Below are 22,073 nucleotides of genomic sequence, written 5' to 3'. Positions count from 1 at the left end.
TCAGCCACTACGTCCATCACCAGCACACCCACCACCATACCCCACTCACGTGCAGTCCCCACCCCCACTACCATTCACACACCCCCTGTGTCCTCTCCCAGTGTGTCTGTGAGCTCACCTCCCAAGGTACACAAACACAGCCACACACCCACCCAACAGCAATCCACCTCACGACAGCCTCCAGCCCATGCACCTTCACCCAAAGTCAGCAAAGGTACATCTTCTACGACCACCACCTCTTCCTCCACTCCCAAACCCCCTCCATCTATCCGTCCCAGTGTTCCTAATAAACTTTTCCTGGCCACCCTTGACCTCTTTCCATCACCTCCCCCACCCCGTCAGCCTCCTAGGGCGCGACTCTCCAGGTTCCCAACCTAGCACCTCAGCCACAACATCGGCGGGACCAGTGGTGCCAGTAGTCACCGGATTATGGAGTGCACCAGGCAGCAGGGCAGGCAGTGTGGCAAGGAGCCACAGCACGGACAGTCCCCCACCTGTCAAGCATCAAAAGTAGGCCAGTGCCCGGCGGGAGAGGGGGAAAACACCAGCCACCAAAGCCGCTCCCAGGGGTACAGTTGGGGCTGGTGGAGTCAGCTGCGACACCTTCCAAGGTGGGGAAGGGCCACAAGAAAACTGGCAAGTCTGGGAAGATCAGCACGGTGGAGAAGACCGCCATCAGCCCCGCTGCCCAGGAGGCGACCGCCAGCAGCCCCACTGCCCCAGACAGGACCGCCAGCAGCAGCCCCGCTGCCCAGGAGGCGACCGCCAGCAGCCACACTGCCCCAGACAGGACCACCAGCAGCAGCCTCGCTGCCCAGGAGGCGACCGCCAGCAGCCACACTGCCCCATACAGGACCGCCAGCAGCAGCCCCGCTGCCAAGGACACCGCCGCCACAAGCACCGCTGCCAAAGACACCGCCGCCGCAAGCCCCGCTGCCACGGACACCGCCGCCACAAGCACCGAAGGCCCATGAGCGCCAAAAACTCTGACGCTACCGAGGCCGCCACAAGCAGGATGAAGCACTCTGGGCACAAAGCCCCCTCCAGAACCAGTTGAGAAATACATCCACTACCTCTGTCCTTGGCAGGAGGAAGCACTCTGGGCACAAGGCCCCCTCCAGAACCAGTGGAGATTGACATCCACTACCTCAGTCCTTGGCAGGATGAAGCACTCTGGGCACAAAGCCCGCTCCAGAACCAGTGGAGAGATACATCCACTACCTCAGTCCTTAGCAGGATGAAGCACTCTGGGCACAAAGCCCCCTCCAGAACCAGTGGAGAAAGACATCCACTACCTCAGTCCTTGGCAGGATGAAGCACTCTGGGCACAAAGCCCCCTCCAGAACCAGTGGAGATTGACATCCACTTGAGAGACTGTGGCTTTGCACTCCCCAGGATATAGCAGTGGGCAAACCACCCACTGTAGAGACTGTGGCTTTGCACTCCCAGGATTGGACAGTGGGCAAACCACCCACTGTAGAGACTTGAAAGACTGTGGTTTTGCACTCCACAGGATTGAACAGTGGGCAAACCACCCGCTGTAGAGACTTGAGAGACCGTGGCTTTGTACTCCCCAGGATTGAACAGTGGGCAAACCACCCACTGTAGAGACTTGAGAGACTGTGGCTTTGCACTCCCCAGGATATAGCAGTGGGCAACCCACCTACTGTAGAGACTTGAGAGACTGTGGCTTTGCACTCCCCAGGATTGAACAGTGGGCAAACCACCCATTGTAGAGACTTGAGAGACTGTGGCTTTGCACTCCCCAGGATTGAACAGTGGGCATGGGGCCCCCTCGTGGATTTGGCGTTGTGCACTCAACCGGCTGAGGTGCCCACCCTTTCCCTTCCCCCTGAGGTGCCTGTTTTATTTCTATCTTATGCCCCTGCAGTGTTGTCTCCGTCTTGTTCGAGTATCTTGTGTGGGCCTCGCCCATGCCTTTTGGGCCCAGTGGTCCACGGAATATGATGGTGGACTCCCTTTGGCTTGTGTTCTTGGTGTATATAATTGTATATAGTATAAATGTATATATTTGTAATTATTTTTGATGTATGTAATTGAATATATCACAATAATTTGACTCAGTTCCTTTTGTCCTTGCATTCTTCCAGGGCGGTTTGGGGGTGTACTGTGATGTATCAATAGGTATTAGTGTGTGTGTTGTAATGGGTGAGGGTGGGGGTACTGCGTGTGTGTGTCACTGTTTTTCCCTCCCCCCTCCCCTGTGTCGTAGGTGCATTACTCACCGTGGTCTTCGCCGCCAGCGTTCGTGCTCCTGGTAGAGGAGCAGGAAGATAAAGGCTGGAAAAATCTGGAGCTCTGGTTCCATGGCGTCCTGGTTCCTCGTGGGGTGTGCAGAGGTGAGCGTTTTCCCTTCAAAGTCCTGTTTCCGCCGTGTTTTTGTTCGCGGTGAATCCGCCCCGGAAAAGGTGGCAGATTGGTGGGTTGTAATTCTGTGGGAGGTACATTGTGTTCCGCCTGTCTGTTAGCAGTGACCGCCACTGTGTTTGTACCACCGTGGCGGTCGGAGTGTTAAAGTGGCTGTCTATGTTGGCGGTTTCGCCACGGTCGTAATTCAATTTTTTTTACCGCTGGACTGTTGGCGGTCTTACCACCGCTTTAACACCGACCGCCAGGGTTGTAATGACCACCTAAGTGCCTAAACCCCAGATAGCAACCCATGGTGGGCAGAAGCAACCATTATTAGGTTGGTGTGGCATGCTGTCTAGCAGCTTGTTTATTGACTTGTAGTCTGAAAGCTTCCTCCTACTCCAATAAGTCTAAGCGAAGAAGTCTATAAGCGTGCTTGTGCCCCTTTCCAGCTACATGTGGGTCGTCCAGTTTTGCAAAAGGGAATGTGTGGCGGCGCTTTTACTTTGGCCCTCTTATTTCTTCATAAAGCATTTTTAGAGTGATTTTGAGGAAACTGTGAGTACTTCGACATCCAAGCTACTTTGGCCCTCTTATCTCCTTGTAAAACTCTCTTAAAGCGGTCCGAAGGAGACTTGGGTGACAGTGGGAGGCCACCATGCTGTGCAGTGAGAGTGAGAGGTACTGCAGCAGTAGCCGCTGCAACAGCAAGGTGGAGTCCATGCCACATGGAAACGGCCCCTCAAGGACCGGGTGTAGCTTGCGGGACTCGGTGTGCTCCCATTCTTACTTGTCGCCACCTTCATCATTCCACTCATTCACTGTTCTCAGCCCCCCCCGAGGAACTATGAAGGCAAAAAATAGAATACTTTCCACCAGATATGGCCAAAAAAGCTAAATCTAATCCACTAAGGAACAAAGGCCCTCATCACAACCCTGGCGGTCAGTGATAAAGCGGCGGTAATGCCGCCAACAGGCCGGCGGTGAAAAAAATGGAATCACGACCATGGCGGAAGCCACCAACACACGCAGCCACTTTAACACTCCGACTGCCACGGCAGTAGAAACAAACACCGCGCGGTCACCGCCTACAGCCAGACGGAAGACAATGTACCACCCACAGTATTACAAGGCACCAATCTGCCAGCTTTTCGGGGGCGGTACCAACGCCATCAATAGCATGGCGGAAACAGTCTTTGGAACGGAAACCACTCACCTCAAGACACCCAACGAGGAACCAGGACGCCATGAAACCCAAGTTAGAGGTCCTGCCCATGTTGGTTTACCTCCTCATCTACCAGGAACATCAAAGACGGCGGCAACGACAACGGTGAGTACTGCACCTAGCACATAGGGGAGGGGGGGAGGAAAAAGAGAGTGACGCACATGCAACACGCAACCCCCCCACCCCCCACCCACAACAACATACACACACACACATCCAATAACATCACAGATACACCCCGTCACCCCCTGGAAGAACGCAAGGACCAAATGAAATGAGCTTAACGAGTGTGATAATCAAACATTCAGATAGGCCAAGATACCTTTAAATCATCAGTATATACAAATATTTACAGCAAGTACACAAGTCTGTATACTGTCCCATTAAATGTCCGTGGACCAGTGGTCCCAAAAAGCATGGCAAAGCCCACACATGACACCTGCCTCAAAACGGAGAGAACACTGCAGGGGCATCAGGTCAAAAAAAACACAGGTACCTCAGGGGGAAGGGGAGGGGGGCACCTCAGCTGGATGATGGGACGATAACACTGCTCCTCGAGGGGGCTCCATGCCCACTTCTTGCTCCTGGGGAGTGCAAAGCCACAGTCTCTCAAGTCTCTCAAGTAGGTGGTTTGTCCACTGCTTGGTCCTGGGAAGTACAAAGCCACAGTCTCTCAAGTGGGTGGTTTGCCCACTCCTTGGTTCTGAGGAGTACAAAGCCACAGTCTCTCAAGTGGGTGGTTTGCCCACTGCTTGGTCCTGGGGAGTACAAAGCCACAGTCTCTCAAATGGGTGGTTTTCCCACTGCTTGGTCGTGGGGAGTGCAAAGCCACAGTCTCTCTAGCAGATTCTGTTCTCCACTGGTTCTGGAGGGGGCCTGGTGCACAGAGTGCTTCATCCTGCCAAGGACTGGGGCAGTGTATGCTGTTCTCCGCTGGTTCTGGAGGGGGCATGGTGCCCAGAGTGCTTCATCCTGCCAAGGACTGGGGTAGTGGATGCTGTTCTCCACTGGTTCTGGAGTGGGCCTGGTGCCCAGAGTGCTTCATCCTATCAAGGACTGGGGTAGTGGATGCTGTTCTCCACTGGTTCTGGAGGGGGACTGGTGCCCAGAGTGCTTCGTCCTGCCAAGGACTGCGGTAGTGGATGCTGTTCTCCACTGATTCCGGAGGAGGCATGGTGCCCAGTGATGCTGCACCAGCGGTGTGGCAGTTCCGATTCCCTCACATGGGAGTCTGAGCCACGAGATTTATCGGTAACAGGTAGCATGATACTCCATGGAGTCAGAGCCACACTCCTCCCTGCGACGATTAAGGCTGCAAACTGCTGGTAGTGGTGCCTCATGTAGTGTGTGTAGGGTCCAGGACGTCTCCTGCAGCCTCGGAAGCCTGCCCACTAGGGATGCTGCTGATATCCGCTGTAGTGGCACTGGCTGGGCACATCGTGGGTCAGGTGGCGGTGGCTGCGGTGGTGTCTGCAGCGGAGATGCTGCCAGTAGTGCAAATGTCTGCACTTGTGGAGGGAGACACGAGGCAGACTCCTGCAGCCTCAGAAGGGTTTCCCACTGGGGAGGATGCTGGTGATTGTAGTAGAGGCAGCAGATTTGCAGGTGGCGGGTGTTGCGGCGGTGCCCACCACCCTATAGGTTGCTGGTCTGTCTTGCAAAAGGGGTGACACCAGTCCCTCACCCGGGGGCTCCGTGCCCTGAGCTGACTTCCCTTTGCTCTTGAGTCCCTTCCCCACCTTGGATGTCGCTGCTGGGACCTTGGCACTGTCCTCTTTGGGTCTGGAAGAGGCCTTGCTGGGTGGTTGGTGCAGCTTTTATCTTCGGCATGCTGGCCCCTTTTTTACCTTGGCAGGTGGCGGAATAGGGTGGTCCTTGGCCGCAGTAGGTGGTACACTGGCAGCCCTGATGTATGCTGTATGTTGCACAACCTGGCTTTGTGACGCCAGGTGCCTTTTCTGCAGGAGGACTGGCCTGATGTTGGTCTTGTGGCAGCTGTAGAGCCAGTGGACAGTGAAGAAGAGGAGGCAGAAGAAGAAGATATTGACAACCAAAACAACATCCTCATGCAATACTTCCAGTGAGACACAGGTAAAAGACTGGCACTGCTCCTCTCATTTCAGACTACTGTAGGACACTGTATAAGTCTGCCTTTTTACCTCTGTGTATGGACCCTGACAGTTCACTTTGCCTTTCCTTTTCACACATCTGGGTACCACATTCTGCCTTTTGCTATGTTCACTGCTGCCCAAAAACTGTCATACTTTGGTATGTGCAAATGAACATTGACATTGATATTTGTCAGAGAGGTTGTAATAACACATTTGTGAAAGTACAGACTGACTCCAGATTGTTTTGTGATCAAGGGTGTTTATTTCAGTGCTAATAAGTGGAGGGGGGTGTGCAATGGGCTGGGGTGATGGTGGAGGAATATCCATGGTAGAGTCCAGTCTCTTTGTATCACAAGTGCATTTTCCAAGGGGGCATAGGAAGTGGAGCAATGGCAGTTCAAGGTGGTCAGAGTGACATTCTGGGACAGAAGGGTGACAATCAGGAGAGTCTTATTTCCTGACGGGGGTCTTGGCAATGTTCTCTGTCTTGTGCCTGGATTGCAGGGACCGTTTGCGGAGTGGTTTTCTTTCTGCAGGCGGTGGGGTGCTGGTGGCCTGTTGGTCCTGTGGTGGGACCTCCTGTCCACTAGCGCCGGCGGACGTGGAGGGCTGTTTATTGTTCAGGCTAGTGTCAGGGGCCCGTTGGTGTGCCACTGTCTCCCTCATGGTGTTGGCCATGTCTGCCAGCACCCCTGCAATGGTGACCAGGGTGGTGTTAATGGACTTCAAGTCCTCCCTGGTCCCCAGGTACTATACCTCCTGCAGCCGCTGGGTATCCTGAAACTTGGCCAGTACCATGCCCATGGTCTCCTGGGAATGGTGGTATGCTCCCATGATGTTGGAGAGTGCCTCGTGGAAAGTGGGTTCCCTGGGCCTGTCCTCCCCCCTGTCGCACAGCAGTCCTCCCAGCTTCCCTGTTGTCCTGTGCCTCTGTCCCCTGAACCGTGTGCCCACTGCCACTGACCCCAGGTCCCTGATCGTCCTGTTTTTGCGGGTTTGCCTGGGGTCCCTGTAGTGGTGGACACACTGCTGATTGACGTGTCCTGGGGACAGTGGCATGGGCCCGTTGGGTGGGTGCTGTGGTGGTGCTTCCTGAGTGGGGAGGTTCAGTGGTGGTTTGTGACTGTGGCAGGGCAACCGACTGTCCAGAGGTCTCTGATGGGCCGGGCTGGTCATCTTGATCCAGGCATGCAGAGCTGCTTTCGTCACTGTGGGCCTCTTCTGTGGGGGGACTGGATACGGCTGGCACCTCCTGTCCGGTGACGTTGGGTCGGGGTCCTGTTGGGGTGTAAATGCATAGTTATTGTATCTGTGTGTGCGATCTTGTGCAATGGGTGAGTTTCCCTCTACTCATGTGCTTGCATTATTGCCTTGGCCCTTGTGTGAGTGGTGTTTGTGTGCCCTGGATGAGTCTCTCTGCTGGACACGCTTTGGTGATGGGTGTCCATGCAGGTCTGTAATGGGTGTCCATGCATTGTTGTCAAATGCAGGGCTTGGTATTGGGATGTGTGGGTTGTGATAGTGGGGTATCTGTGGGGTGTTGAGGTGATGGGTGTGAGGGTAGGGGTAGGTGTTTGTGATGGCATGCAGGTAGGGTGGGGGATATAATAGTAAATATTTGACTTACCAGAGTCCAGTCCTCCAGCTACCCCTGCAAGGCGCTCGGGATGCATGATCGCCAATATTTGATCCTCCCATGTTGTTAGTTGTGGGGGAGGAGGTGGGGGCCCACCGCCAGTCCTCTCTACAAGCTACCTGGTGTCTTGCAACCACGGAACGCACCTTCCCCCGTAGGTCGTTCCACCTCTTCCTGATGTCATCCCGTGTTCTTGGGTGCTGTCCCACTGCGTTGACCCTGTCGACAATTCTCTGCCATAGTTCCATTTTCCTTTCATTGGATGTCTGCTGCACCTGTGATCCAAATAGCTGTGGCTCTACCCGGATGATTTCCTCCACCATGACCCTGAGCTCCTCCTCCGAAAACCTGGGGTCTCTTTGAGGTGCCATGATGTGGTGTGGGTGATGTGTGAGGTGATGTTTGTTGTGATGTGTGCTGTGATGTGTTGGGGTGTGTTCTTTGAGGTGCGTGGATGTTGTGTGAGTGATGGTGTTGTGTGCCTCAGACCGCCGGCTGTATTAGGAGGCAGCATATCACTGGGCTTTTCGCAGCAGTCACCCAGCCACAAAAAGCCTGATGGTAATGCACCCGGCAACAGTAATTCCCATTCCTGTAGCTAGCACACGCACCCCGACACGTCCACACACATGCACACACCCACTCACCCGTCCACACACTTCAAAACACCACCCACTCAACCGCACACATCCATACTGACACCCCACTTGTGCTCACACTGACATACACAAACCCCCACTCACTCACACGCTTACACACAGACACCCCCACTCACTCGCAGGCTTGCACATGTGCACCCCACTCACTTGCAGACTTGTAACCATGCACCCCCACTCACTCGCAGACTTGCACACGTGCACCCCCACTAACTCACAGACTTGCACACATGCACCCCCACTCACATGCATCCCAATACACACACCTACTCACTCGCATCCCAACACATCCCCCTCCCCTCCGCATACATGCCGACACACACACACTCCACGTACATATACATACACACACGCAATCACGGACACTCATACCGCTACACATACATGTTCACACCACACATGCATCCAACACCTCTCCCTCCCTTTCGGACGGTCCACTTACCTGTTTGCGCAAGGTGGTCATCTGGGAGGGGATGGGTCATGACGTCTTCCACCATCAGCACCGCACCACCATACAGGACACCATTGTGCTGTATTACACATTATAATACGCCAGGCGGAAACCTGTTGGCATGGCAGTGCTGGCGGTGGAACCTCCTCTCTTCCACCGTCAGCCTGGCCAACAGGGTCGGGTTTCCACCCGTAAATGGGCGGAAATCCAAACCAATTCCAAATATGGCAGTCTTCAGACCGCCAACACTGGGGGTCTTTTGGTGGCAGCGGTTTCAGCGATCTTGCAAAACGTCCACCAAAGTCGTAATGAGGACCTCAATGTCCAAGCTGTAGAAAAAGTCAATGGCCCTGTTTTCTAGTACCCATATGTTAGACCTGACAGCCTTAGGGTAGTCACCCCTAACTTTTTGCCTGCCTCCCTCCTCGTTTTGGATACTGTTTTTGCTGGTTTTTAGACTCTGCGCACTTTACCACTGCTAACCAGTGATAAAGTGTATATGCTCTCTCTCTGTAAACATGGTAACTTTGGATCATACCTGATTGAACTATTTAATCTACTTATAAGTCCCCAGTCATGTGCACTCCAGGTGCCTAGGGCATATAGATTAAATGCTACTAGTGGACCTGCAGCACGGATTGTGCCACCCACTTAAGTAGCCCCTTTTCCTTGTCTCAGGCCTACCCTTGCTAGGCCTGTGTGTGCAGTTTCACTGCCACCTCGACTTGGCATTTAAAAGTACTTGCCAAGCCTAGAACTCCCCTTTTTCTGCATATAAGTCACCCTTAATGTGTGCCCTGGGTATCCCCTAGAGCAGGGTGCTGTGTAGGTAAAAGACAGGACATGTACCTGTGTAGTTATATGTCCTGGTAGTGTAAAACTCCTAAATTCGTTTTTGCACTACTGGGAGACCTGCTCCCTTCATAGGCTAACATTGGGGCTGCCCTCATACACTGTTGAAGTGGCAGCTGCTGATCTGAAAGGAGCAGGGAGGTCATATTTAGTATGGCCAGAATGGTAATACAAAATCCTACTGACTGGTGAAGTCGGATTTAATATTACTATTCTAGAAATGCCACTTTTAGAAAGTGAGCATTTCTTTGCACTTAAATCCTTCTGTGCCTTACAATCCACGTCTGGCTAGGTTTAGTTGACAGCTCCTTGTGCATTCACTCAGACACACCCCAAACACAGGGTACTCAGCCTCACTTGCATACATCTGCATTTTGAATGGGTCTTCCTGGGCTGGGAGGGTGGAGGGCCTGCCCTCACACAAAGGACTGCCACACCCCCTACTGGGACCCTGGCAGACAGGATTGAACTGAAAGGGGACCTGGTGCACTTCTTAGCCACTCTTTGAAGTCTCCCCCACTTCAAAGGCACATTTGGGTATAAAACAGGGCCTCTGCCCTACCTCATCAGACACTTGCTGGAGAAGAAACCGGAACCAGAAACTACATCCTGCCAAGAAGAACTGCCTGGCTGCTCAAAGGACTCACCTGTCTGCTTTCTACAAAGGACTGCTGTCTTGCTGTTGCCCTGCTGCCTTGCTGAACTCTTGTCTGGCTGTGAAAGTGCTCTCCAAGGGCTTGGATAGAGCTTGCCTCCTGTTCCTTGAAGTCTCAGGACCAAAAAGACTTCTTCCTTTCACTTGGACGCTCCGTGCGCCGAAAATTTCGACGCACAGCTTGTTTCGCGGCGAGAAAAACGCCGCACACCGACGCTGATCGACGCGACGCCCTCGGGACGATCGAGACTTCGACGCACAACCTCGCAAGGACAAAGCCGCTCGACTTTCCAGGAGAAATCGACGCGACGCCCACCGTGAGTGCGAAACTTTCGACGCACGGCCTCGCAAGGACAACGCCGCCCGACTTCCAAGGAGAAATCGACGCGACGCCTACCGTGAGATCGAAACTTCGACACGCAGCCCCGCAGAACGACGCGCAGCCGGAAAACAAGCAGGAGAATCCACGCACAGACCCGGGACATCTGGTAATCCCCGCGATCCACAAAAAGAGACTGTCTGCGCGCCGGAAAACGACGCCCGACTTCCCCGCGTGGAAAAGACCGACGCAAGTCTGTGTGTGCTGAGGAGAAATCGACGCACACACCCCTTTTTCCACGCATCTCTTCTCCTGTGGCCCTCTGAGGAGATTTTCCACCAGAAACCAGGTACTTTGTGCTTGAAAGACACTGTATTGCATTCTAAAGACTTAAGACACTTTATATCACTTCCCTGTGATATTTCTACAATTTTCCATTGCAACTTTATTCTTTTTTTGACCTACAATCATCCTGATAAATATTATATATTTTTCTAAACACTGTGTGGTGTATTTTTGTGGTGCTATATGGTGGTATTGTATGATTTATTGCACAAATACTTTACACATTGCCTTCTAAGTTAAGCCTGACTGCTCGTGCCAAGCTACCAGAGGGTGGGCACAGGATAATCTTGGATAGTGTGTGACTTACCCTGACTAGAGTGAGGGCTTTTGCTTGGACAGGAGGTAACCTGACTGCCAACCAAAGACCCCATTTCTAACATTGGTGATCAGCGGTGAGGATAGGACTTGTATTTGTGCAGTGACATACAGTAGCTAAGTATTTCACTACATACCCACAGTTGAAGGTCAACTTGGTTTTTATCTCTTTTTGAAAATCCGTTTTTTCCTGACAATTTTCAAAAACTAAATCCTCACTCAACATGTCTCTGACTGGGTCTCAGACAGGGGACTTTGACCTAGTCCAGTTGGATACATACACGGTCAAACAACTAAGAGGATTCTGCAGGGCATTAAGGGTACCCACCCAAGGGGCCTCCAGAAAGGAGGACTTTCAAGTGGCGCTGAGGGCCTGGGCAGAAGCCCATTTAGAGGATGATGAGGAAGAGGAGCCAGAAAATGGCCCCTCAGAAGGATTTTCACTATCTATGGATGGTGTTACCACTGCAATTGTGCACCCTTCCAGACCAGGGAGCAGTGTCTCCATGCAAAGCCTGACCGCAGAGGAAAGGAGAGAGGAAAGGGAGTTCCAATTGCAAATGGCAAAACTGAAAATTGAGGCACAACAGGAGGAGAGGAGGGCAGAAAGAGAAGCCAAACAAGCTGAGGCTGAAAGAACAGCCAAACAGATTGAAGCTGAAAGAACAGCCAAACAGATTCAAGCAGAAGCTGAAAGGGCAGCCAAACAAGCAGAAGCTGAAAGAGCAGCCAAACAAGTGGAAGCTGAAAGAGCGTTGGCCTAAAAGAAACTATTGTTGGCTCATGAACTGAGTCTCAAGGAGCTGGAGATCAAGGCAAGACAGTCTGAATCCAGCAATAATGGTGGCAGCATACAGACAGGACCTGCTGGAGAAAAGAAGGTTCGTATACCCAAAAATGTGGTGCCCAGTTTTGTGGTGGGAGATGACATAGATAAATGGTTAGCTGCTTATGAAGTTGCACTAAGGGCTCATGAGGTTCCTGAAGGGCAATGGGGGGTAGCTATGTGGGGTTATGTGCCGCCATTGGGGAGGGACACACTTCTCACATTGGACCCACCGGATCAAAACACATACCCACTCCAGAAAGCCACTTTACTTGCCAAGTTTGGGCTGACCCCTGAAGGATACCGTCAGAGGTTCAGGGACAGCACCAAACAAACCACACAAACATGGGTAGATTTCTTTGATTTCTCTAGTAAGGCACTGAATGGATGGGTGCGGGGCAACAAAGTAGCAGATTATAAAGGTTTATATGACTTGATCCTGAGAGAGCATATGCTTAGTGTTACTTATACCGATTTGCGCCAGCACCTAGTGGATAGTAAGCTGACTGATCCCAGGAAGCTTGCTGAGGAGGCGGACCTCTGGGTTAGCACCAGAGTGTCCAAGAAGGTACCTGGGGGGGACTCCCACAAAGGTGGTCAGGGTTCCCAACAGAAGAAAGAGGGGGGAGATAAACTTACAGATAAGGAACTCTCTAAAGGCCCCCAAAAGAATTCCCAGGGAGGGGGTGGCAACCCTTCCTTTTCCAAATTTGGGAAGAAGCCAGGGACATTTGACAGGTCAGGAAAATCTAGCCCCAAATGCATGGAGTGTTACCAATATGGTCACTACAAAGGCGATCCACAGTGCCCCAAGAGGGCACCGTCCACTACCAGACAGGCGCCTGGGTTGACTAGTGTAGCACTCGGGGGGGAGATGGACCCCACTAGCTTTGGGGAGCAGGTAGAGATTTCCCTAGTGTCCCTGGGAGAAGGAGAAATGATGTCCAAGGTCCACATGCCTAAAAATACTTCCAAGTACCGGCAGTGGGTCCTCATTGATGGGCAAAAGGTGGAGGCTCTGCGTGACACAGGAGCCAGTATGACTACTATCAAGAGTCAGCTGGTGTCCACAGAGCAGATAATCCCTAATACATTCCACCAGGTCATAGTCGCTGACAACCGCGAGAGTCACCTACCGGTGGCTCGGGTTCCCTTTGAGTGGGGGGGGGTCTCTGGTACTCTGAAAGTAGCTGTGAGTCCTGCCATGCCTGTAGATTGTCTGTTAGGCAATGATCTAGAGCATACTGCTTGGAAAGAAGTAGAGCTCAGATCTCACCTGGAGATGTTAGGGTTACCTGAGTGGGTCTGCATGACCACCCGGTCCATGGCTGACCGAGAGGGAAGTCAAGGGCATCTGGAGCCTGGAACGATGGCCCAGGGAGCTGCCAAGAGGAGGGACGAGGGGCGCGGGAAACCGGCCCCAGAAGTTCCCACAGTGGCTGACGGGGCTCCTGAGGAGGAGACTCCCGAGCCAACTGGGGAAGACATTGCCACCCTAGGTGACTTACCGGAGCTTGCTGGTTGGCAAGTTGAGGGTGGACCCACCAGGGAGGAATTCTGCAAGGCGCAGAAAGAGTGTCCCACTCTAGAAGGGTTGAGGAAACAAGCCTTAAACCAGGCAGCAGGTGACGCCTCTGGCAATCACCACCTATATTGGGAGAATGATCTCCTCTACAGTGAGCCTAGGGTTCCGGTCTTTGGGGCAGCACGTGTGCTGGTGGTCCCCCAATGTTACCGAGCCTTCCTACTGGGTCTGGCTCACGACATTCCCCTGGCAGGACATTTGGGACAAGACAAGACCTTCAACAGGCTTGTCAACCACTTTCACTGGCCCAAAATGAGGACACACTCAGACAAATTCTGCAGGGCTTGTCCTACCTGCCAGGCTAGTGGTAAAGCAGGAAAGAGGGTTAAAACCCCCCTGATTCCACTTCCTGTCGTTGGCACCCCCTTTGAAAGGGTGGGCGTCGACATTGTTGGCCCCTTGGACCCCAAAACTGCCTTAGGCAACAGGTTTATCCTGGTTTTGGTGGACCATGCCACCCGGTACCCAGAGGCAATCCCTCTGAGAACCGTAACTGCATCGGTGGTAGCCAGAACCCTGATGGGGATATTTACCCGTGTGGGATTCCCCAAGGAGATAGTGTCTGACAGAGGCACTAACTTCATGTCCGCGTACATGAAGCATCTGTGGGATGCGTGTGGTGTAACCTACAAGTTCACCACACCCTATCACCCCCAGTCTAATGGGCTTGTGGAGAGATTCAACAAGACCCTGAAAGGCATGATTGGTGGCCTCCCTGAGGCCATGAGGCGTAAATGGGACGTCCTCTTACCATGCCTTCTCTTTGCTTACAGAGAGGTCCCCCAGAGGGGGGTAGGGTTCAGTCCCTTTGAGCTTCTCTATGGGTACCCCGTCAGGGGACCCTTAAGCATTGTCAAGGAGGGATTGGAGAACGCTCCAAAGACACCCCCTCAGGACGTGGTCAGCTACATGTTGGCCCTCCGCAATCAGATGACCCGCTTCTGGAAAGAGGCCCAATGTAACCTGGAGGCCAGTCAAGAGCTGATGAAACAATGGTATGACCAGAAGGCCACTCTGGTGGAGTTTCAACCTGGAGACAAAGTGTGGGTAATGGAGCCAGTAGAGCCCAGAGCTCTCCAGGACCGCTGGTCTGGCCCATTTGAAATAAAGGAGCGGAAAGGGGAGGCCACTTACCTAGTGGACCTCCAAACCCCTAGGAACCCCCTAAGGGTGCTCCACGTGAACCGACTAAAAGCTCATTTTGAGAGGTCGGAGATCAACATGCTTCTGGTCACAGATGAAGGAATGGAAGAGGAGAGTGAACCTCTCCCTGACCTCCTCTCTGCCCAAGAAGGTGATGGGTCCGTAAGCGGGGTCATTCTGTCTGACTCCCTGACTCTAAACCAGAAAGGAGACTGCTATGAGCTGTTGGAGCAGTTCTCCCCCCTCTTCTCCCTTACTCCGGGACTGACCCACCTCTGTGTTCATGATATTGACACCGGTGACAGTCTCCCTGTGAAAAACAAAATTTACAGGTTGTCAGATAAGGTGAAGGCCAGCATCAAGGAGGAGGTCTCCAAGATGTTGACGCTAGGGGTTATTGAGAAGTCCAGTAGTCCCTGGGCCAGCCCAGTGGTGTTGGTCCCCAAGGCTACTGCCCCAGGCGCGAAGCCAGAACTCCGGTTCTGCGTGGACTACTGGGGTCTCAACTCAGTCACACGGACTGATGCTCACCCCATCCCCCGAGCTGATGAGCTCGTGGACAGGCTAGGCGCTGCCAAGTTCCTGAGTACGTTTGATCTTACTTCAGGGTACTGGCAGATCGCCCTGACTGAGGGGGCTAAGGAAAGGTCCGCCTTTTCCACCCCTGACGGCCATTACCAGTTCCGGGTGATGCCGTTTGGATTGAAAAATGCCCCCGCTACCTTCCAACGGTTGGTTAACGGGGTCCTGGCTGGCAAGGATGCCTTCTGTGCAGCCTACCTGGATGACATAGCTGTCTACAGTTCCAGCTGGGAGGAACACCTGCTCCACCTCAAGGAGGTGCTTCAGGCCCTGCAACAGGCAGGCCTGACCATCAAGGCTAGTAAGTGCCAGATTGGGCAGGGTTCCGTGGTGTACTTGGGACACCTAGTAGGTGGTGGCAAGGTGCAGCCACTCCAGGCCAAGATCGAAACTATCAAGGCCTGGCAACCACCTCGAACCCAGACTGAGGTGAGGGCCTTTTTAGGCCTCACCGGATACTACCGCAGGTTTGTCAAGGGCTATGGTACCATTGTGTCCCCCTTGACACAACTCACGTCCAAGAAGCAACCTAGGTTGGTGAATTGGACAGAGGCTTGTCAGAAAGCCTTTGACGCCCTAAAGGAAGCCATGTGCACGGCCCCCGTGCTCAAGGCCCCTGACTACTCCCAGGAATTTATCGTGCAGACAGACGCTTCAGAGCATGGCATAGGGGCAGTCCTAGCACAGCTAAATGAGGAGGGCCAAGATCAACCGGTAGTCTTTATTAGCAGAAGGCTATTACCACGGGAACAGAGGTGGAGTGCTATTGAAAGAGAAGCTTTTGCTGTGGTCTGGGCACTGAAGAAGCTGAGGCCCTACCTGTTTGGGACTCACTTCCTAGTTCAGACAGACCACAGGCCCCTCAGATGGCTCATGCAGATGAGGGGTGAGAATCCAAAACTTCTGAGGTGGTCCATTTCCCTACAGGGGATGGACTTTACGGTGGAACATCGCCCAGGGGTTGACCACGCCAATGCTGATGGTCTCTCCAGGTACTTCCGCCTTAGCGATGAGAGCTCCCAGGAGGTCGGGTAGCTCTCCCCACTTTCAGCTGGGGGGGACACATGTTAGACCTGACAGCCTTAGGGTAGTCACCCCTAACTTTTTGCCTGCCTCCCTCCTCGTTTTGGATACTGTTTTTGCTGGTTTTTAGACTCTGCGCACTTTACCACTGCTAACCAGTGATAAAGTGTATATGCTCTCTCTCTGTAAACATGGTAACTTTGGATCATACCTGATTGAACTATTTAATCTACTTATAAGTCCCCAGTCATGTGCACTCCAGGTGCCTAGGGCATATAGATTAAATGCTACTAGTGGACCTGCAGCACGGATTGTGCCACCCACTTAAGTAGCCCCTTTTCCTTGTCTCAGGCCTACCCTTGCTAGGCCTGTGTGTGCAGTTTCACTGCCACCTCGACTTGGCATTTAAAAGTACTTGCCAAGCCTAGAACTCCCCTTTTTCTGCATATAAGTCACCCTTAATGTGTGCCCTGGGTATCCCCTAGAGCAGGGTGCTGTGTAGGTAAAAGACAGGACATGTACCTGTGTAGTTATATGTCCTGGTAGTGTAAAACTCCTAAATTCGTTTTTGCACTACTGGGAGACCTGCTCCCTTCATAGGCTAACATTGGGGCTGCCCTCATACACTGTTGAAGTGGCAGCTGCTGATCTGAAAGGAGCAGGGAGGTCATATTTAGTATGGCCAGAATGGTAATACAAAATCCTACTGACTGGTGAAGTCGGATTTAATATTACTATTCTAGAAATGCCACTTTTAGAAAGTGAGCATTTCTTTGCACTTAAATCCTTCTGTGCCTTACAATCCACGTCTGGCTAGGTTTAGTTGACAGCTCCTTGTGCATTCACTCAGACACTCCCCAAACACAGGGTACTCAGCCTCACTTGCATACATCTGCATTTTGAATGGGTCTTCCTGGGCTGGGAGGGTGGAGGGCCTGCCCTCACACAAAGGACTGCCACACCCCCTACTGGGACCCTGGCAGACAGGATTGAACTGAAAGGGGACCTGGTGCACTTCTTAGCCACTCTTTGAAGTCTCCCCCACTTCAAAGGCACATTTGGGTATAAAACAGGGCCTCTGCCCTACCTCATCAGACACTTGCTGGAGAAGAAACCGGAACCAGAAACTACATCCTGCCAAGAAGAACTGCCTGGCTGCTCAAAGGACTCACCTGTCTGCTTTCTACAAAGGACTGCTGTCTTGCTGTTGCCCTGCTGCCTTGCTGAACTCTTGTCTGGCTGTGAAAGTGCTCTCCAAGGGCTTGGATAGAGCTTGCCTCCTGTTCCTTGAAGTCTCAGGACCAAAAAGACTTCTTCCTTTCACTTGGACGCTCCGTGCGCCGAAAATTTCGACGCACAGCTTGTTTCGCGGCGAGAAAAACGCCGCACACCGACGCTGATCGACGCGACGCCCTCGGGACGATCGAGACTTCGACGCACAACCTCGCAAGGACAAAGCCGCTCGACTTTCCAGGAGAAATCGACGCGACGCCCACCGTGAGTGCGAAACTTTCGACGCACGGCCTCGCAAGGACAACGCCGCCCGACTTCCAAGGAGAAATCGACGCGACGCATACCGTGAGATCGAAACTTCGACGCAAAGCCCCGCAGAACGACGCGCAGCCGGAAAACAAGCAGGAGAATCCACGCACAGACCCGGGACATCTGGTAATCCCCGCGATCCACAAAAAGAGACTGTCTGCGCGCCGGAAAACGACGCCCGACTTCCCCGCGTGGAAAAGACCGACGCAAGTCTGTGTGTGCTGAGGAGAAATCGACGCACACACCCCTTTTTCCACGCATCTCTTCTCCTGTGGCCCTCTGAGGAGATTTTTCACCAGAAACCAGGTACTTTGTGCTTGAAAGACACTGTATTGCATTCTAAAGACTTAAGACACTTTATATCACTTCCCTGTGATATTTCTACAATTTTCCATTGCAACTTTATTCTTTTTTTGACCTACAATCATCCTGATAAATATTATATATTTTTCTAAACCCTGTGTGGTGTATTTTTGTGGTGCTATATGGTGGTATTGTATGATTTATTGCACAAATACTTTACACATTGCCTTCTAAGTTAAGCCTGACTGCTCGTGCCAAGCTACCAGAGGGTGGGCACAGGATAATCTTGGATAGTGTGTGACTTACCCTGACTAGAGTGAGGGCTTTTGCTTGGACAGGAGGTAACCTGACTGCCAACCAAAGACCCCATTTCTAACACCATAGTAATAATTCTTCTGTTTTGGCAAATATTTTGGTGACGCCTCATCTGTTGCTGAATCCGCCTGTTAGTATTTCATCAGATTATGTGTGCTTTTCTAAGAAATTACAAAGCTTTGAGAGTATTTTGACTCCTATTATGCCATTATTGGAAAAACCTGCAGACAGCTCTGATCATGTCTTGGAAATCCTAACGGTAATATTCAGAGTTACCATTAAAATTGGTTGGCAAATTCAATCTGAACAGTTTAAAAATGTCTGCAATCTGTTTTGTTGAGTCCGGTATGCAAGTTATTCATCCTAGGTGCAACTCAAGAGTGTGTTCCATGAGAACAATCTGAAGTTTGACCCCTGGGGAGACTACACAGTAACTGTCATGCTATTTTAGAGGAATTATTGGAAGACAGTGAGCCTCTTCCTGAACTGCTGCATAGTTACATGAAGGATGGCACTCGGAAGGAGTCCATTTAGACCCTGAGTTAACTCCTGAGCAGTAGAGAGAGTGTAAAGAGATGTTAGGTTAGTTTGCTAACCTCTTCTCGCTGACTCCAGTGTTGACATATGTCTGTGCACATGATATAGATAAGGGTGATAGTCTGCCAGTGTAAGGCATAATGTACAGAATGTCTGACCGGGTTCAGGGATGCATTAGGGTGAAAGTTGCAAAGATGTTGGACGTGGGTGTCATTGAGAGATATTGTAGCCCTTGGCCTAGTCCTGTGGTTCTAGTACCAAAGAAAGGGTCTACTGACTTGCGGTTCTATGTGGACTACTAAGCCCTCAATTAGGTAGCCAAAACTGATGCCTATCCAATCCCAAGGGCAGATGAGCTTGCTGATTGGTTAGGTGCTGCAAAGTACTTGAGCACCTTAGATCTGATCGGTCGATATGGGCAGACTGCTTTCTCACTAATTGCTCAGGAGAAGAAAGCATTTTATATGCCAGAGGAGCTGCATCATTTTAAGGTGATACCCTTTGACTTGAAGAATTTTCCTGCCACTTTTCAGCGCCTGGTGAACTATGTTGTCACTGGACTGGGTGAGTTCAGTGTGGCCTACTTGGATGATATTGCGGTGTTCAGCATTCATGGAAGGACCAACTGAACAACCTTGAACAGGTTTTGGTTAGGACACAGGGGGTGAAACTCAAGGCAACTAAGTGTCAGGTGAGGTAGACCCTGCAGTCTACCTTGGACATGAGATAGTGTAACAGGAATATACACCCTTTGGATGCCAAAATTCAGTCTGTGATGGGGTGGGAAGTGCATACTATCCACACTGAAGTGAGGTATGTTTTAGGACTCACCAGGTATCACAGGAACTTTGTGGCTAACTGTGGAAGTATAGTTGCCTAATTGACTGCTTGGACCACTAGGAAGCAACCCAGGAATGTAATACGGACTGCAGAGTGTCAAAAGGCATTTGAGGAATTGAATACAGCACTAGTAAACTCAAGTCAAGCTTTTATTAGAGATTTAGGTCTTACAACGAGATCTACAATATATCAAATACATCAAATTAATACAAGTTTTAAAAAACTAAAACATTTAAAAACATTCCCACACATTAATTCATTCACTGGACAATTTATCATATCCATTCCAGCTTTTGCTGTTGTAACTTCATGCCTTTTAGAAAGTGGTTTTAAAAATCTCTGTTGGTAGACCCTTAATACAGGACAAACAAATATAACATGCTCAATCATCTGTACACAGGAATAGCAAAAATTACAGATTCTTTAGTCCCAGGCTATATTCCACCATGCATCTGTTACAGTTTTTATTGCAAACATTTCAGGCTACATTACATAATATACAGTTGCAGCCTATGTTCCAGGTTCCAATTTAAAAATGCCTGCAAGTTAGCTGCTTGGCACGATTGAATAACACCATGGAAGCAAGGTTTCGCTCTACATAAATTAAAATCATCCAAAGTCCCGCTCATATGTCGATCCGGCTCCCAAGAGAGGTGGAGTGCACAGGCCAGACGAGCAAACTGGTCCAAAATATCCAAAGTCCAAAATAGTAAATGAAGCACTCACTCAGGCATGAAGTTGATCACAAACATTCAATCAACCTCCATGACGCGTTTCGGCCGTACCAGTGGCCTTGTTCACATAATCACCATGTTGGAAAAATCAAATATATGCGCTGTGGGAAATATATTGACACTGAAGAAGGACTTTCATACAAACACCTTTTCCAAAAACTATGCGCTCACAGGCGCCATTTTAGAATGTAATTAATGCACATAAACATATACTCTATTCTCCCTCGCTATTTTAAAGACGGTTATTACTACTATCTTATGTTACATATCTCAAAATTCAATGATTATCTGTATAATTGCACCGTTTCAAACATTTGAAAATACATTTGAAAAAAGAAAAAACAATTCAGACGTCTCTTCTTGATATATACACTCATTACAGTTTTTTCAAATCCATATACAAATATGCATTCATGGGCGCCATCTTAGCATGTAGTCGAATGCACATGTTTATAAACTCTATTCTCCTTCCCCATTCCTGGGCAATTCTTACTTTGATAATAAATCATAAATCCCATAATTGTCCATATATTTATAGCATATTACGTATTTGGAGCGACTAAAGGATCTACCTCTAACTGTATTTCACACATTATAGAGTTACTGTCTAAATAGTTCATTATCATTTAAATCACCTTAGTGCTACATATCTAAAAGAAAATTACATAATCATTTAGTTTTGATAATATGTGTTGTTGTTGCTAGAATTTCTGATATGCTGATGGTCAAATCCCACAGATTCATAACTATCTTCCTTCTACACACTTCCCACTAAAATGGTAACCAACACCAGTGATTTGAAGGATCTCTTCTTAAGTAGAAGAAAATATATGTGCTCCCCACATCCCCATGAGTCAACACATGACCCACTTGTTTTCATCCTTAGTTAAATACTTACACACAACACACTACTTAAAAACAAATCTTATACATTAGATGTTTTCTGTACTGACTATTGTTTCAAAAAACGTGGAAATTCCATTTGTAAATGCGCACATAATTCCTCATCAAGGTTAAGCCCACTCGGCACAAGGGTCTGAAGATTGATTAATAATTCAGATTCCATTTTTCTCAAATGAGCAACTCGATTCCCACCTTTCGGGTTGATCTTAATTTGTTCAATCCCATAAAAAGCCAGTTTGGTACAATCTTTATGTGGAATTTTTCAAAATGTCTGGCTACTGGATATCTCTGGTCACCATGTTCAATGGCTCCCATATGCTCCAAAACCTGCTTTTTTACTCCACACACTGTATTCCCCAAATATCACAAGGTGCATGGACATTCTAATACATAGATTACATACTGTGTACTGCAGGTTCAAAATTGTGTTATCGGACAGGTATATCTGTGAACTGTTTCATATTCCTTTTTTGCATAACTAAATATGCATGCTCAGCAGCACCCAATCCCTGTAATCCAAATTTCCAGGGAATTTATATATTCTTGTCATTCCATACTAGTAATATTATTTATCTTTGGCTTATAGAAGGAACTACTATTTTCCCCTATACTTTTCCAAAAACCATTTTGAATGATTTACTGCCTCTGTTCTTTTAATCCAGATATTATCGCAGCTATACCTTTTTTTGGATTCTTATCCATCTCATTCTTCTTCATTTTAGATGTGAAATAAAAAAAATTCATTCTTTAGAATAAAGAACAAATTGCCTTGTTTGCTGATTGTTAATAAGCTTATTGAAGACAA

The sequence above is a fragment of the Pleurodeles waltl genome, chromosome 11, assembly GCF_031143425.1.
Source record: "Pleurodeles waltl isolate 20211129_DDA chromosome 11, aPleWal1.hap1.20221129, whole genome shotgun sequence".
Classification (NCBI taxonomy): Eukaryota; Metazoa; Chordata; class Amphibia; order Caudata; family Salamandridae; genus Pleurodeles; species Pleurodeles waltl.
The sequence above is the reverse complement of the archived record's forward strand: the minus strand, read 5'-3'. Positions refer to the sequence as shown.